At 44.4% G+C, this 13,355-nt stretch overlaps 1 protein-coding gene across 4 annotated transcripts in view; it reads left to right on the top strand.

Moving 5' to 3' along the window:
• The window catches only part of LRRK1 (leucine rich repeat kinase 1), a 161,037-nt gene that overhangs the window by 27,224 nt on the left and 120,458 nt on the right, over window positions 1-13,355 (top strand). Inside the window, exon 2 of one of the 4 annotated variants that reach the window (XM_064296242.1) lies at window positions 7,858-8,051. The exons of the other annotated variants lie outside the window; for them this stretch is intronic. The gene's annotated coding sequence lies outside the window, so the exon portion shown is untranslated. The remainder of the gene's footprint in view (window positions 1-7,857; window positions 8,052-13,355) is intronic. 4 annotated transcript variants of the gene reach the window in all.

Here is a 13,355-nt window from a genome sequence, read left to right as displayed (position 1 = left end):
GGGTCCTGGAGCCTGTGTTCTGAGCGGGGGCTCCATATTCCTCCTGATATCCCCCACCAGTTGAGGTCCAACTTCCTGTTAGGCTGGATGGGGCTGAACTGTGGCACTCCGCTCGCTGTGGTTCCCCTACCCCCAGCTCCCCTGCTGGTGACCCTGGAGGGCCTCTCGCACCCAGGGGGCACCCCAGGCAGCCTTGATTCACTCCCAGAGCCTTCTCTACTTGTACAAACCTTGGCTTCTGGCCCTCTTAAGATCTCCCTGTTTTCTTGTGCTAATGTGGCTTGGTATTTTTGTTACGTTTTTATAATTTCTAAGAATTCGGGGCAAGAGGTGGTGGACAGCTCCACCTGCTGCCTTGACCCCATCTTCCAGTATCTCCTGGGCATCTCTGAGGTACGCAATTTGGAAGAAAAACTGAGTAACAGTGTCAAAAATATGGGTTTTGCTGTTGTCAGGAGCTGGGTTCAATTCCTGGCCCTGCCACACAGTGGTCAGAAGACACTGAGCATGTCTTTGGCCCCTGAGGCCCAGTTTCCTCATCTGTAACACAGGCATGGTTATGATCTATCTGCAGAATCCTTAGCACCGTGCCACGTGCCTGGGCTAGGTAGTCAGTCCCTCAACATGTGTTCATTTCTACATCCTTCCCTGTGAATTCTGTGGCTTTGGGAAGTTATCTTGCCTCACCTGGACTCTATTTTTGTTAGTGAAAATGACAGTACTATTTTGATGATAAAAATGGGGTGTTTGGTTTTATTTGACTGTAAGCCATTGAAGGCATGTAATTTAAAACACAGTCATCCATTGACTTGTTTTCCAATATTAGCTGAAATGTGATGACCCCTAATCTAATCATTAAAATTAAATTGCCTCAATTAAACTTTTCATTTATAACTGTTTAATTAAAGTTGAAATCTTTCCTTGCCTCTTCTTCAGAGCACTTTTTTTTTTCCAAAATAGTAAAACATGTATGTCTCGTGGAAGAGAAGTCCTGGAAAAGTTGAAGTTCTAATATTCATGACTAAACAGAGCAGACAGTGTGGTGGACAGAGACCCAGAGACCCCCTCCGGTTCTGTCAGTAGCCAACGGTGTCACCCTGGAGAGTCCCCTGGCCTCGGACCCACAGTGTGTGAGGGGCGTGCTGGTCTAGATAATCCCTGCAGTTCATTTTAGCTCTCAAGTCTTATCCAGCCGTGCTTGCTGACAAACTGGTAGTGTTGTTAATCCCTTGTGAGTGAGTGGGAAAAAGTGTTTTCCCTCAGATTTTCACAGCATAAACCCAAAGTGACTTAATAAAAATGCCCACAAACTTTCTTGGTATGTCCCAAATTGGAACTTTATATGGAGAGTTCCAGCTCTAAAAAAAAACAGTATATGTGAAATGAATTCACTTTCCTCCTTCCAATAGAGACAAGATGGCCTGCTTTTCCTCAAGTATAATTTTATTCACTTCATCTTACTCCAGCAGGGTGCCACAGCTTGCTAGGTCATTGTTTTCTGCCCTCATGTAAAAACCACACATGGGAGGCAATGAAGAAGCTTAGAGTTCAGGACGGGCATTCTGGAGCCAGACCTCTGGATGTTCTTTTCGTAAGAACTCTGCCTGGTCAGTTACTTCGTCTCTCTGGACCTGGTTTCTTTACCTGTCAATGGGGATGATTCTGGTACCTGAGTAGATGACATGAGTTTATCTAACTGCCTCCTTGAACATTTGCTCACGGCCTTTGTAACATAATTTTCTATTTTCTTTCTTCCTCCCAAAGATTTCTGCAAAACAATGAATTTCTATCTTTGTTGTGATTGTCTACAAGTTTAAATAAATAGCAGTTTTAGGACGTGGTCCTGGGTGGTTTGCATTAGGCTATTAACCTGAAGCTTGGAGGTTCAAACCCACCCAGCGGTGCCGTGGAAGAAAGGCCTGGCAATCTGCTTCTGTAACAATTACAACCAAAAAAAACCCTATGGAGCAGTTCTACTCTGTAACATATGGGGTTGCCATGAGTCGGAATCCACTCGACGGCAACAGGTTACTGGGTTAGCTTTAGGAAGTTGTGGAGATAAGCTATCACAAACTTAATTCTTTCAAAGAATTTAATCTTAGAAAAATGTTACTTTTCTCTCAATTCTTTCATTTTTTTCTTGTTTAAAAATAGACTTAGTCTCATCCCACCCCCAGACCCAACACCTTGGCCTTTTTTGTAGCCATTTGGTTGCAAGCGATGGAAGAGAATCATGAGGCCCCTGAAATATTCAGCCCCAGGCTGTCCATAGTAAGTGCCTTGAACTGAAGCCATGGGCAATTGTGAAAGGGCAGGTTTCGGTGAGCAAGGGGCCTCGGTAACAACCTAGGCATTCTTGGGATGTTTGTGGTTACTGAGGAATCTTGGAGCGCCTCGCTTTAATAACCAGAATATCACTCAGAAGAGAAAAGAGACATGTTGTTGTCCAGCCAGGGTTTGCACTAAGCTAAAGAGATGGTGCTGCACAAGTGGGCATTTCCACTTAGGAGTGATGGCTGTGAAAGGCAGCCACAGAGCAGCCTTGGTCACCTCAGCCGCTCACGGAACACCAGCTGCTGAGGAGAAACTCTCCAGGGATGTTAACCGTCTCCAAAGACAGAACAGCTCCCCAGAGCTTTGGTCTTTGGTCAGAGAGGCGGGGAAGCAGGTTTTCAGATCTCTGTCAAACGTCTTCTTTTACATGGATGGGTGGACTTTGCTTTAACCTTTCTCACGTGACACTGTAATCACCTCAAATCCAGGCATTAAATACACCAGCTTACAACCGAGAGCTGCAGAGGAGCCCTGGCGCAGGGGTTTTACTTTCTTTTCATGTGTTCGCTTTTGGGTTTGAAAGGCAGACGCAGTCCCAGGACTGAGGCGAAGCAGCTGGAGTCAATTTTTACTGTTAGAACTTGAGGGTATGTGTCACATCTGCAGACACGCAGAGGAAAAGGAAGAGCAAATGACTCATATTCTTTTCCTTGCCAAAATTTAAAAAATTTAGTTGTTTGAATATGTAATACCCTCGCACAGCTCAAAACCCCTAAGTATTGAAAGCATGAAAAATCTCATGATGCCCTACAATCCTTAGATTTCTACATCCTTCCAGAATGTCATTATATTTGTACAGCAAAAAGAGTCCCTGGGTGTTGCAAATGGTGAATGTGCTTGGCTGCTAACCAAAAGGTTGGAAGTTCGAGTACACCCAGAGGTACCTCTGAAGAAAGACCTGGTGATCTGCTTCCCAAAAATCAGCCACTGAAACCCCTATGGAGTATAGTTCCTCCCTGACACACGAGGGGAAGCCATGAGGCAGAGTCGACTAGACGGTGTGGGGTTGGCTGGTTGGATACAAGCGAAACAGTCGTAGATCCTTGTTTTCTCCCCCCTTTTCCATAAAAGTTAGCCGGTCATACCCATTGTTCTATACCTCGTTTCTCTTAACATACTAGTACATAAAGGGTAGCATCATCTTTCCTTTGGACAGCTTTAGCGTAAGCAGTCTTCTCTTACTGGATGTTTGGGCTGTTCTTAAAATTTTGCTATAAGAAATAATGCTAAGATGTCTTTTCATATGTAGACATGTGTATCTGTGAGATAAATTCCCCCAAAATGATGGATCCAAGGGCATATGCATTTAAAATTCTGAGAGATACTACCAACTGCCCCTCCACCTGAGTTTTACCTGTTTATACCATCTCCTTCCCTGCAGGCCTGGTGATAATATTGTTATCAGAATTTTGGTATTTTCTGATCTGATAAGTGGAAAATGGTGTGTCCCTGTAGTTTTGATATGCATCTTCTTCCTACGAGTGATGCTGAGCGTGTTTTAGCATATGTAAAAGCTGGTTGTATTTCCTTTTTTGAATTCTCTCTTCGTCTCCTTTGCATATTGGGTGGTTGATCTCATCAGTTTCTCAGTGTTGGCGTCGTATCTCACAGATGTCATCACAGAATGTCGTGCCTTAAGACACGCTTGAGATCCCACAAAGCTGGAACGACACCTTTGAATGTCTGGGAGTTGTAATTAGAAATGTTCTGCTTTTTCCATCCTTAATTATGAAGTCCATATAAATATAAAATATCTAGGGAAAATAATGAGAATTATGCAGAGTCTATTGGAATAAAACTTTCAACTCTGAGCACAAAGAATATTTGAGTAAATAAAATGACGCATCTTGTCCCTGGATAGGAAGACAATATTGTCAATATGTCAGTTCCCTACAAATTGTTTCTGTGTGCCATGACAATTAAAATACCAACCGGATTTCTTTTTGGAGCATAAAAAAGTATAATAAAGTGTACAGAGAAAAGTAAACATATGAGAATAGCTAGGAAACTTCAAGGGGGAGAAGGTAAGTGGAGAAGAGGAGGGGTGATTAGTTGGGTCATTTGTTAGAATCCATGATTGCAAAACTACAGTATTTACACGGGCTTGAGACCAGAGGAAGAAAGGACAGAGAAATCGATGGAACTAAAAAATGGCCGAAAATGCTCATCGATTTTGCTTTACTATTTACAGTTTCAAATTCGTGAAGAAAAAGTTTGTTTGGTAAATTACATAAAAACCAGTTGCCGTCAAGCCAGTTCCGACTCATGGCAACCCCGTGTATGTCAGAGTGGAACCGTACTCCATAGGGTTTTCAATGGTTGATTTTTTTTGAAAGTGGATTGCCAGGCATTTCTTCCAAGGTACCACTGGGTAGGCTCGAACTTCCAACTTTTTGGTTAGCAGCAGAGTACCTTAACTGTTTGTACCACCCAGGGACTCCAGTAAATAGCACGGGGATAGATTAGTCATTTCCTCACTTCCACACCAAAATCCATTTCAGATGAATCAAATTTTTAAACACGCAAATGGAAACTATTTAAGGTCCAGGCGAATGATTAAATTAAAATGATCTTGGATCAAGGAAGGCCTTCTTTTCTAAGCACAACAACAAAACTAGAAGTCATAAAGAAGATTAGTAAATGTGACTACAACGCAATTAAAACTATTCTGCCTCAAAACCTCTCTTAAATGACAAACAACAAACAGGTTAAAGATGTTTTCAGCATATACCACAAAGAGCCGAGTTCCTTCATCTACGGTGAGCACTTGCGAACCCATGAGAAAAAGGACAGTCCAAGTTCAAATGAGCAAAAAAGCAGGATTAGGGAGCTTAGTTTCCACTTCACAGAAAAGATGAGACTGATCAATGAACATATGAAAACAGGCCACATCTCACATATATTGAAAGAAATGCAAATCAAAACCAATTTCACGATAATGTTATTTTGCTTTTCACATTGGAAAAAAATCAAAAAGTTTGATACTGCCTGACACAGGAAGAGTATAGACAAACAGTTCTACTTTTCGTAGGTATCTGATATTTAGCTTATATTGAGTTGGTAGTGAAATAAAGATATAATTAGTGTGACTTTTTTAGAAAACAAATTAGCAGTATTCATAAAAATTAAAGCTGAATATGTCATCTGTTCCTTCCAGGGCTAGGAATTTAACCTATAGATGTATTTCACAAGCAAGCAGAAATTCACACACAGGGATATCCGTTGCAGCATTGCAGGCAGTAACAAAAACTTAGAAATACCCTAAATGCCCATTAATACAAAAACAAAAACAAACCCATTGCCACCGAGTTGATTCCAATTCATAGCGACCCTATACAATAGAGTAGAACTGCCCCATAGGGTTTCCAAGGAGCGCTTGGTAGATTCAAACTGCTGACCTTTCGGTTAGCAGCTGTAGCACTTAACCACTATACCACTAGGGTTTCCCAAAGTCCATCAGTGGGGACCCAAAAAAACAGTTGCTGTCGATTCTGACTCATGGCGACCCCATGTGTGTCAAGTAGAACTGTGCTCCATAGCATTTTCAATGACTCATTTTTCACAGGTAGGTCACCGGGCCTCCCGAGGCACCTCTAGGTGGACTTGAGCCTCCAACCTTTCAGTTAGCAGCCAAGCACTTAACCATCTGCAGCACCCAGGGACTCCAGCGGGACCAAGGCACTACCATGAAAAGGGATTCACTCAGTCTCCACTTGCTGATATAGGAGAGGCCTTGTAAGTGGAAAAAAGCAAGTTGTAGAACATCATTGTAGTATAAGCTGTGTTTTTAAAAAGAAGAGAAATGAATAGATATGTGAGACCCAGAGAGATCTGAGCCACATCATGACTCTGTGAGCACACCTATGTATTCAGGAAAAATACCAGCCTGAAGCATTAAAATCAAATCAAAATGCAGCTTAAATCTTTACTGAGGTTTCTTGACTAGGCATCTGTTATGAATTGAATTGTGTCCTCTGAAAATGTGCATCAACTTGGCTAGGGCATGATTCCCAGTATTGTGTGATTGCCCACCATTTTGTCATCTGATATGATTTTCCTATGTGTTATAAACCTTGCCTCTAAGATGTTAATGGAAACCCTGGTGGCATAGTGGTTAAGTGCTATGGCTGCTAACCAAAGGTTGGCAGTTCAAATCCACCAGGTGCTCCTTGGAAACTCTGTGAGTAAGTTCTACCCTGCCCTGTAGGGTCACTATGAGTCAGAATCGACTCAAGGGCAATGTTTTTTTAAGATATTCATGAGGCAGGATTAGAGGCAGTTATGTTAATGAGGCAGGACTCAATCTACAATATTAGGTTGTGTTTTAAGTCAATTTCTGTTGAAATATAAAAGAGAGAAGTGAGCTGGGTGGGCGGTGGGGAACCTCATACCGACAAGAAAGCAGCACTGGGAGCAGAGCGCATCCTTTGGGCCCAGGATTCCTGCACTGAGAAGCTCCAAGATCAGGGGAGGATTGATGGCAAGGACCTTCCTCCAGCGCCAGCAAAGAGAGAAAGGCAGCCCCTGGAGCTGATGCCCTGAATTTGGACTTCTGGCCTACTAGACTGTGAGAGAATAAACTTCCGTTTGTTGAAGCCCTCCGCTTGTGGTATTTCTGTTATAGCAGCGCTAGATAACTGGGACAGCAGCCAAGGGGAATTCCATTTAAACCACATAGCCAAACTTTGAAACTCTTTCCGCTAGCATTTTCCCAGTAGCCTACAAAATACAGCCTCTGGCCTAAATCTCTCATCTCATTCCCTCAAAGAAGGCCCCAGGTCCTTCCCCCAAAGCCAACCTGTCTTGATGTGTGTGTATGTTTCTATCCATTTGTCTGTCTGTCCCACTTCTGCCATTTCTAATGCAGACATCAGCCCCTCGGCACTCCTACTCCCACAGCCCAAGGAGGTATGCTGGGCTCCATCTGGGCATGGCTGGGCGGTGGGGGTAAGGAGGAGACTGGGAGTCAGGGGCACCTCCTTTTGGGTTTTGTCCTCGCCATTTCTGTGCCGTGAACAAAAGTCACTGTGTGGTTGGAATCCAACCACAGGTGCTACGGCTCTGCCATGGCACCACCTGAGTGCATTTGGGGGCACGGTCCAGCCCCCTTGCTGGCCCTCTGCTGAGCCTCAGTCTTCGCAGCCCTAGGATGCGGTGAGCAGACCCAGCACACACAGCCCTGTGGGCCTGGGATTGCCTTAGTTTTTGAGTGCTGCTATAACAGAAATACCACAAATGGGGGGCTTTAAAGAACAGAAACCTATTTCCTCAAAGCTCTGGAGGGTAAAAGTCCAAATCAGGGTCTCAGGTGTGTCAGTTCCTTCCTGTCAGTAGCCCCGGATGTTCCTTGGTTCCCTGGCCATCCTCACATGGCACCTGTCTTCCACTGTGTGTACATATCTCTGTGTGTGATGTGCTCTTTTTATGACTCAAAAGGGATTAGATTTAGAACCCACCCTACGGGGATATGGCCTAATTAACATAAAAAAGAAAAGCCTGTTTCTGTGATTTTTGTTTTCGCAGAAGGATGGTTGTTTCTTCGCTCGGTCAGTTTTTGACTGTTGACCTTCCCAGTACTCTTGAGCATCCCCTGTTGGATAAGGGCCTGGCTCGTGTTGCAGATGTCCAGAAGTAAAATCCAGAACAAAACAGCATCACACTCTAGCTGTTCCTGCTTTTTCATCATGCCGTGTCCCCAGGCCCGAGCTCGGCACCTAGTAAGAACTCAATATTTGTGGAGGGAAGGAATGAGTGAATAAATAAATGAAATTTTGGAACAGGAAGTCAAATAAATCTAAGAAAGGAATCAATCTTTGTAGCTCTGTATTTCTGTGTTTCTCTTTTTCTGCTGCTGAGAGTTCACGGAGGAATTGCTTTCAGTGTCCTCTCTGGCTTTTCTACGTAAGGAGAAAGGACCATCTCACCTTTGAGCTCCCAGTCCTTGCCATGAATGTTGTCATTGTTTGTTGCCTCGATTCGATTCCATCTCATGGCGACACCATGTGTGCAGAGTAGAACTGCTCCATAGGATCTTCAAGGCTGTGATCTGTCAGAAGCAGATTGCCAGGCCTGTCTTCTGAGGTGCGTCTGGGTGAGTTCAAACCACCAACCTTTCATCTAGGAGATGAGCACTTAACCGTTTGTGCCATCCAGGGACTTCTTGTCATGAGTATTAGCTTCCTAATAACAGTCTCCTAGTTGGTTGTGAGCAAACAGCCCACAGGTGCTGGGGGCTTAAATCTCAGCTCTGCTGCTGGGAGCCAGGTGGAGCAGGAGGCCTCCCTAACCACTAACTACGCTGGTCCCAGTGGAAAATGGTGAGGAGAATACCTGCCTTACAGGGATGCCGGAGGAAGGCGGATATACGCATCGCACCTCCTGCTGCGCTTGGTGACACTCAACCCATGGCCCTAATTGTTGCTAGTTGCTGTTGAGCCAGCCCTGACTTATGTCAGCCTTACATGAGTGTAACAGAGTGAAACACTGCCTGGACCTGTGCCATCTGCACAATCACTGGAATGTCTGAGTCTGTTGTTGGGACTGTTGTGCAATCCATCTCTTGGAGGCTTTCCCTCATTTTCACTGACCCTCTACTTTACTGACCACGATGTCCTTTTCTAGAGATTGGTCTTTCCTGATGAGGGTACCAAAGTAAGGGAGCCCAAGTCTTGCCGCCCTCACTTCTAAGGAGCATTTTGTTTGTGTATTTCTTCCAAGACTGATATGTTCATTCTTCTGGCATGGTACCTTATGACACAGATTATAGGCACACTAGATATTATAAACCATTTATTTTATCTTTTAAGATCTGGAACACCTTTGCCAATTATTCTCCCAGCAGATTTCCTTGCTGTCTGTCCTCCTAGAGCAAAGAGTGTATCCAAGGTCAGAACGTGCTTCAGTTTAGATGATGTAATGTTTAAGAATTAGCACCTAAAGCCTAATTGAAAGCAGGCTTTTTTTAAAATTGTGCTTTAATTGAAAGCTTACAAATCAAGTCAGCTTCTCATACAAAAACTTATACACACCTTGCTATGTACTCCTAGCTGCTCTCCCACTAATGAGACAGCACATTCCTTCTCTCCACCCTGTATTCCCCGTGTGCATTCAGCCAGCTTCTGTCTCCCTCTGATTTCTCATCTCCCCTCCAGACTGGAGCTGCCCACATAGTCTCATGTGTCTACTTGAGCCAAGAAGCTCAGTCCTCGCCAGTATCATTTTCTGTCTTATACTCCAGTCCAATCCCTGTCTGAAGAGTTGGCTTCGGGAATGGTCCCAGCCTTGAGCTAACAGAGGGTCCGGGGACTGTGACCTCCGGGGTCCCTCTAGTCTCAGTCAGACCATCAAATCTGGTCTTTTTACGAGAATTTGAGGTCTGCATCCCATGTTCTCCTGCTCCATCAGGGATTCTCTGTTGTGTTCCCTGTCAGGGCAGTCATCAGTGGTAGCCAGGCACTATCTAGTTCTTCCGGTCTCAGGCTGATGGAGTCTCTGGTTTATGTGGCCCTTTCTGTCCCTTGGGCTCATACTTCCCTTGTGTCCTTGGTGTTCTTCATTCTCCTTTGGTCCAGGTGGGTTGAGACCAATTGATGCATCTTAGATGGCTGCCTGCTAGCATTTAAGACCCCAGACGCCACTCACCAAAGTAGGGTGCAGAATATTTTCTGAATACGTTTTGTTACGCCAATTGACCTAGATGTCCCCTGAAACCATGGTCCACAGGCCCCTGTCCCTGCTACTCTGGCCTTCGAAGCATTCATTTGTATTCTGGAAACATCTTTGCTTTTGGTTTAGTCCAGTTGTGCTGACCTCTCCTGTATTGTGTGTTGCCTTTCCCTTCACCCAAAATAGTTCTGGTCTACTATCTAATTAGTGAATACCTCTCTCCCTCCCTCCCCACCCTCATAACCATCAAAGAATGTTTTCTTCTGTGTTTAAACTTTTTCTTGAGTTCTTATAATAGTGGTTTCATGCAATATTTGTCCTTCTGAAAGCAGATGTCTTTTTGATGGACACTTTTCTTCCCCCCTTCATTTTAAAAAGCAATGCAAGCTCAGTGGGGAAAAAACTGGAAGACACAAATAGAAAAAAAAAAAAAAAAGTCTCAGGTTATCTTGGTCATCTAATGCTGCCTTAACAGAGATACCACAAGTGGATGGCTTTAACAAAGAGAAATTTATTTCCTCACAGTAAAGTAGGCTAAAAGTCCAAATTCAAGGCATCAGCTCCAGGGGAAGGCTTTCTCTCTCTATTGGCTCTGGAAGAAGGTCTTTGTCCTTAGTCTTCTCGTGGTTGAGGAGCTTCTCAGGCGTAGGGATCCCAGGTCCAAAGGACACGCTCTACTCCTGGTGCTGCTTTCTTGGTGGTATGAGGTCCCCAACTCTCTGCTTGCTTCCCTTTCCTTTTATCTCTTGAGAGATAAAAGGTGGTGTAGGCCACACCCCAGGGGAACTCCCTTTAGCTTGGATCAGGGAGGTGACCTGAGTAAGAGTGGTATTACAATTCCGCCCTAATCCTCTCAACATAAAATTACAATCACAAAATGGAGGACAACCACACAATACTGGGAATCATGGCCTAACCAAGTTGATACACACATTTTTGGGAGGACATAATTCAATCTATGACACCGGTCATTTCACCTGCTGAAGGCAAACTCTGCTATCATTTACACGTCTGTCCTCCAGGTCTTCTTTCTGAATGGAGAGCGGAGAGGGGCAGACTCAGTTTTTTACAATAAAAAATAAGACTCTACATACTTATTAGAAACCTTCCTTTTATCAAAGCATTCTTTTTAATTTAAAAGAAAATTTCACCTTGTTACGAAAAAAATTTTAATTTCACATAATCTACCAACCTGGAATAAATTCTTTGATTTTGCTTATTTACAGCTGACGGCAATCAGTGTTCTCTGTTTTGTATTTTTCCATGGTGCTCTGCATTCTGTATTCCATATTCTACTCTTTTAACTGAATATTATGTGGTAAGCATTTTCTGTGCTTCTTCCCATGTGTGTCAGAGTAGAGCTGTGCTCCACAGGGTTCTCGGTGGCTGTAGCCTTCTGGTTAGCAGCTGAACCCAAATCATTTGCATCATTCAGGGTTGGCAGTGGGTTTGAAGTACCCACAAGGTACCAGATTGGAGAGCAGAACGGTGGAAATGCTGTGGTTACAAAGACCTGGTTCCAGCCCTGCCTCTGCCACTTAAGCTAAAAACCAAACCCATTGTTGTCAGTTATTCTGACTCATGGCAACCCCGTGTATTACAGAACAGAGCCGAGCTCCAAGGGCTTTTCTTGGCTGTAATCTTTACGGAAGCAGATCGCCAGGCCTTTTTTCCATGGCACCACTGGGTGGGTTTGAATTGCCACCCTTTAGGTTAGCAGCCAATCACAAACTCTGTGCCACCCGGGGATTGTTATTTACTGGCTCCATAGCCTTGTGAGCTGATTGCCTTTGTCTTGGCCTCCCTCCTCTGTGAAATGGCCGTGGTAACACCTACTTCACAGCGTTGCTGTGAGCGTTAAATCAGACCACAGAAGTCAAGCACCCAGTACAGTGCTTGTCAGTGGGCACTCACGTTACCATAAGCCACTCCCAGCGCCTAATGTTGGCCAGTTACCTTGTTGGCAGCCACCCACTACCATAGGTGACACTGCGGGGCACAGTGCCATAGCTCAGGAATACGTCTGTTTGTACCATGTTATTCCTGCAGGTAAATTCCCAGGAGAGGAAACTCTGGGTGAAAGAGTGGAAGCCTCCCCAGGGGCTTTGGTTGTCCTATTGTCCCCTGAAGGAGCCATACCATTTCCAAGGCCACCAACGATGGCAAATGTGCCAATTTCACCATTCTGGCCAACACTGAATGTTCTGTTTATTTAAATGTTTCACTGTTTGGGGTGGACATGACATCTTATGATTAATTGTATTTTTTATTGTGAAAATATATACAACAAAACATAACAGTTTCCACATGTACAATTCAGCTACACTGATTGCATTCTTCAGGTTGTGCCACCATTCTTGATATCCTTTTCCAAATCATTCCACAACCATTAACATAACCTCAGTGCCCTCAGAAGCAAAAACCTCCCCGAACACATTGCCCTTGAGTCCATTCTGATTCATAGGACAGAGTAGAACTGCCCCATAGGGCTTCCAAGGAATGCCTGGTGGGTTTGAACTGCCTGCCTTTTGGTTAACAGCTGTAGTTCTTAACCACTGCTGTTTGCTTATTGCATATAAGTGAGATCACACCGTATTTGTCCTCTACAGTTGGCTTATTTCACTCAGCATAATGTTTTCAGGGTTCATGTCATGGCATGCATCAGGACTTCGTTTCTCTTTATGGCTCAATAATGTCCCATTTATGTGTATACCACATTTTGTTAATCCATTCATCTGTTGATGGATACTTCAGCGGTTTCCACCTTTTGGCTCTTGTGAAAAGTGCTGCAGTCAACACTGATGTATGATTAATTGTATTTTTTATTACTAAAGAAAATACCATTTTTATATGTGACCTCCCCCCGTGTGAATTGTTTGTATATATAACCTCCACCTCTATTATTAACCAAAGTCCATTTCCAGTGATTTGGTGCAGACATCCACAAAGAGCTGTGAGCCTGTTTGGTGAAGATTTTTATGACAAAGCGTGCCCGGCCTCTGTGGGTAGAACACCGTTTGTGTGCTTCCAGCAGGCCCCTTGTGGACGCTCCCTGCTCACTTCGCCTTCTTTTCTGATGCTGGTTGGTCCAGTGAGGGCTGAGCGGCCATCTGGAGCCGGTAGGAATTACCACCGAGGTCACCCTGAGGGCTCATGTTGCCGTCCCTCCCCTACATACCCCCAACCTCTGCATCTTCCCTGAAGAAATAAAGGCTTGGGTTTCACCATAATGTGACCCAGAGGTGAAAACTGCCGCCGAGGCTAAACCTCCAGAGTGATGCTGGGTGAAGAACGAGGCATCCTTCCAGCTGCCGGAGGCTGGTGAACCTGGGGCTGTGCAGGGTGGACACACCAGT

This window comes from Loxodonta africana, chromosome 13, assembly GCF_030014295.1.
Source record: "Loxodonta africana isolate mLoxAfr1 chromosome 13, mLoxAfr1.hap2, whole genome shotgun sequence".
Taxonomy (NCBI): Eukaryota; Metazoa; Chordata; class Mammalia; order Proboscidea; family Elephantidae; genus Loxodonta; species Loxodonta africana.
Note: the sequence above shows the minus strand (reverse complement) of the source record. Positions and strands in the feature narration are given on the sequence as shown.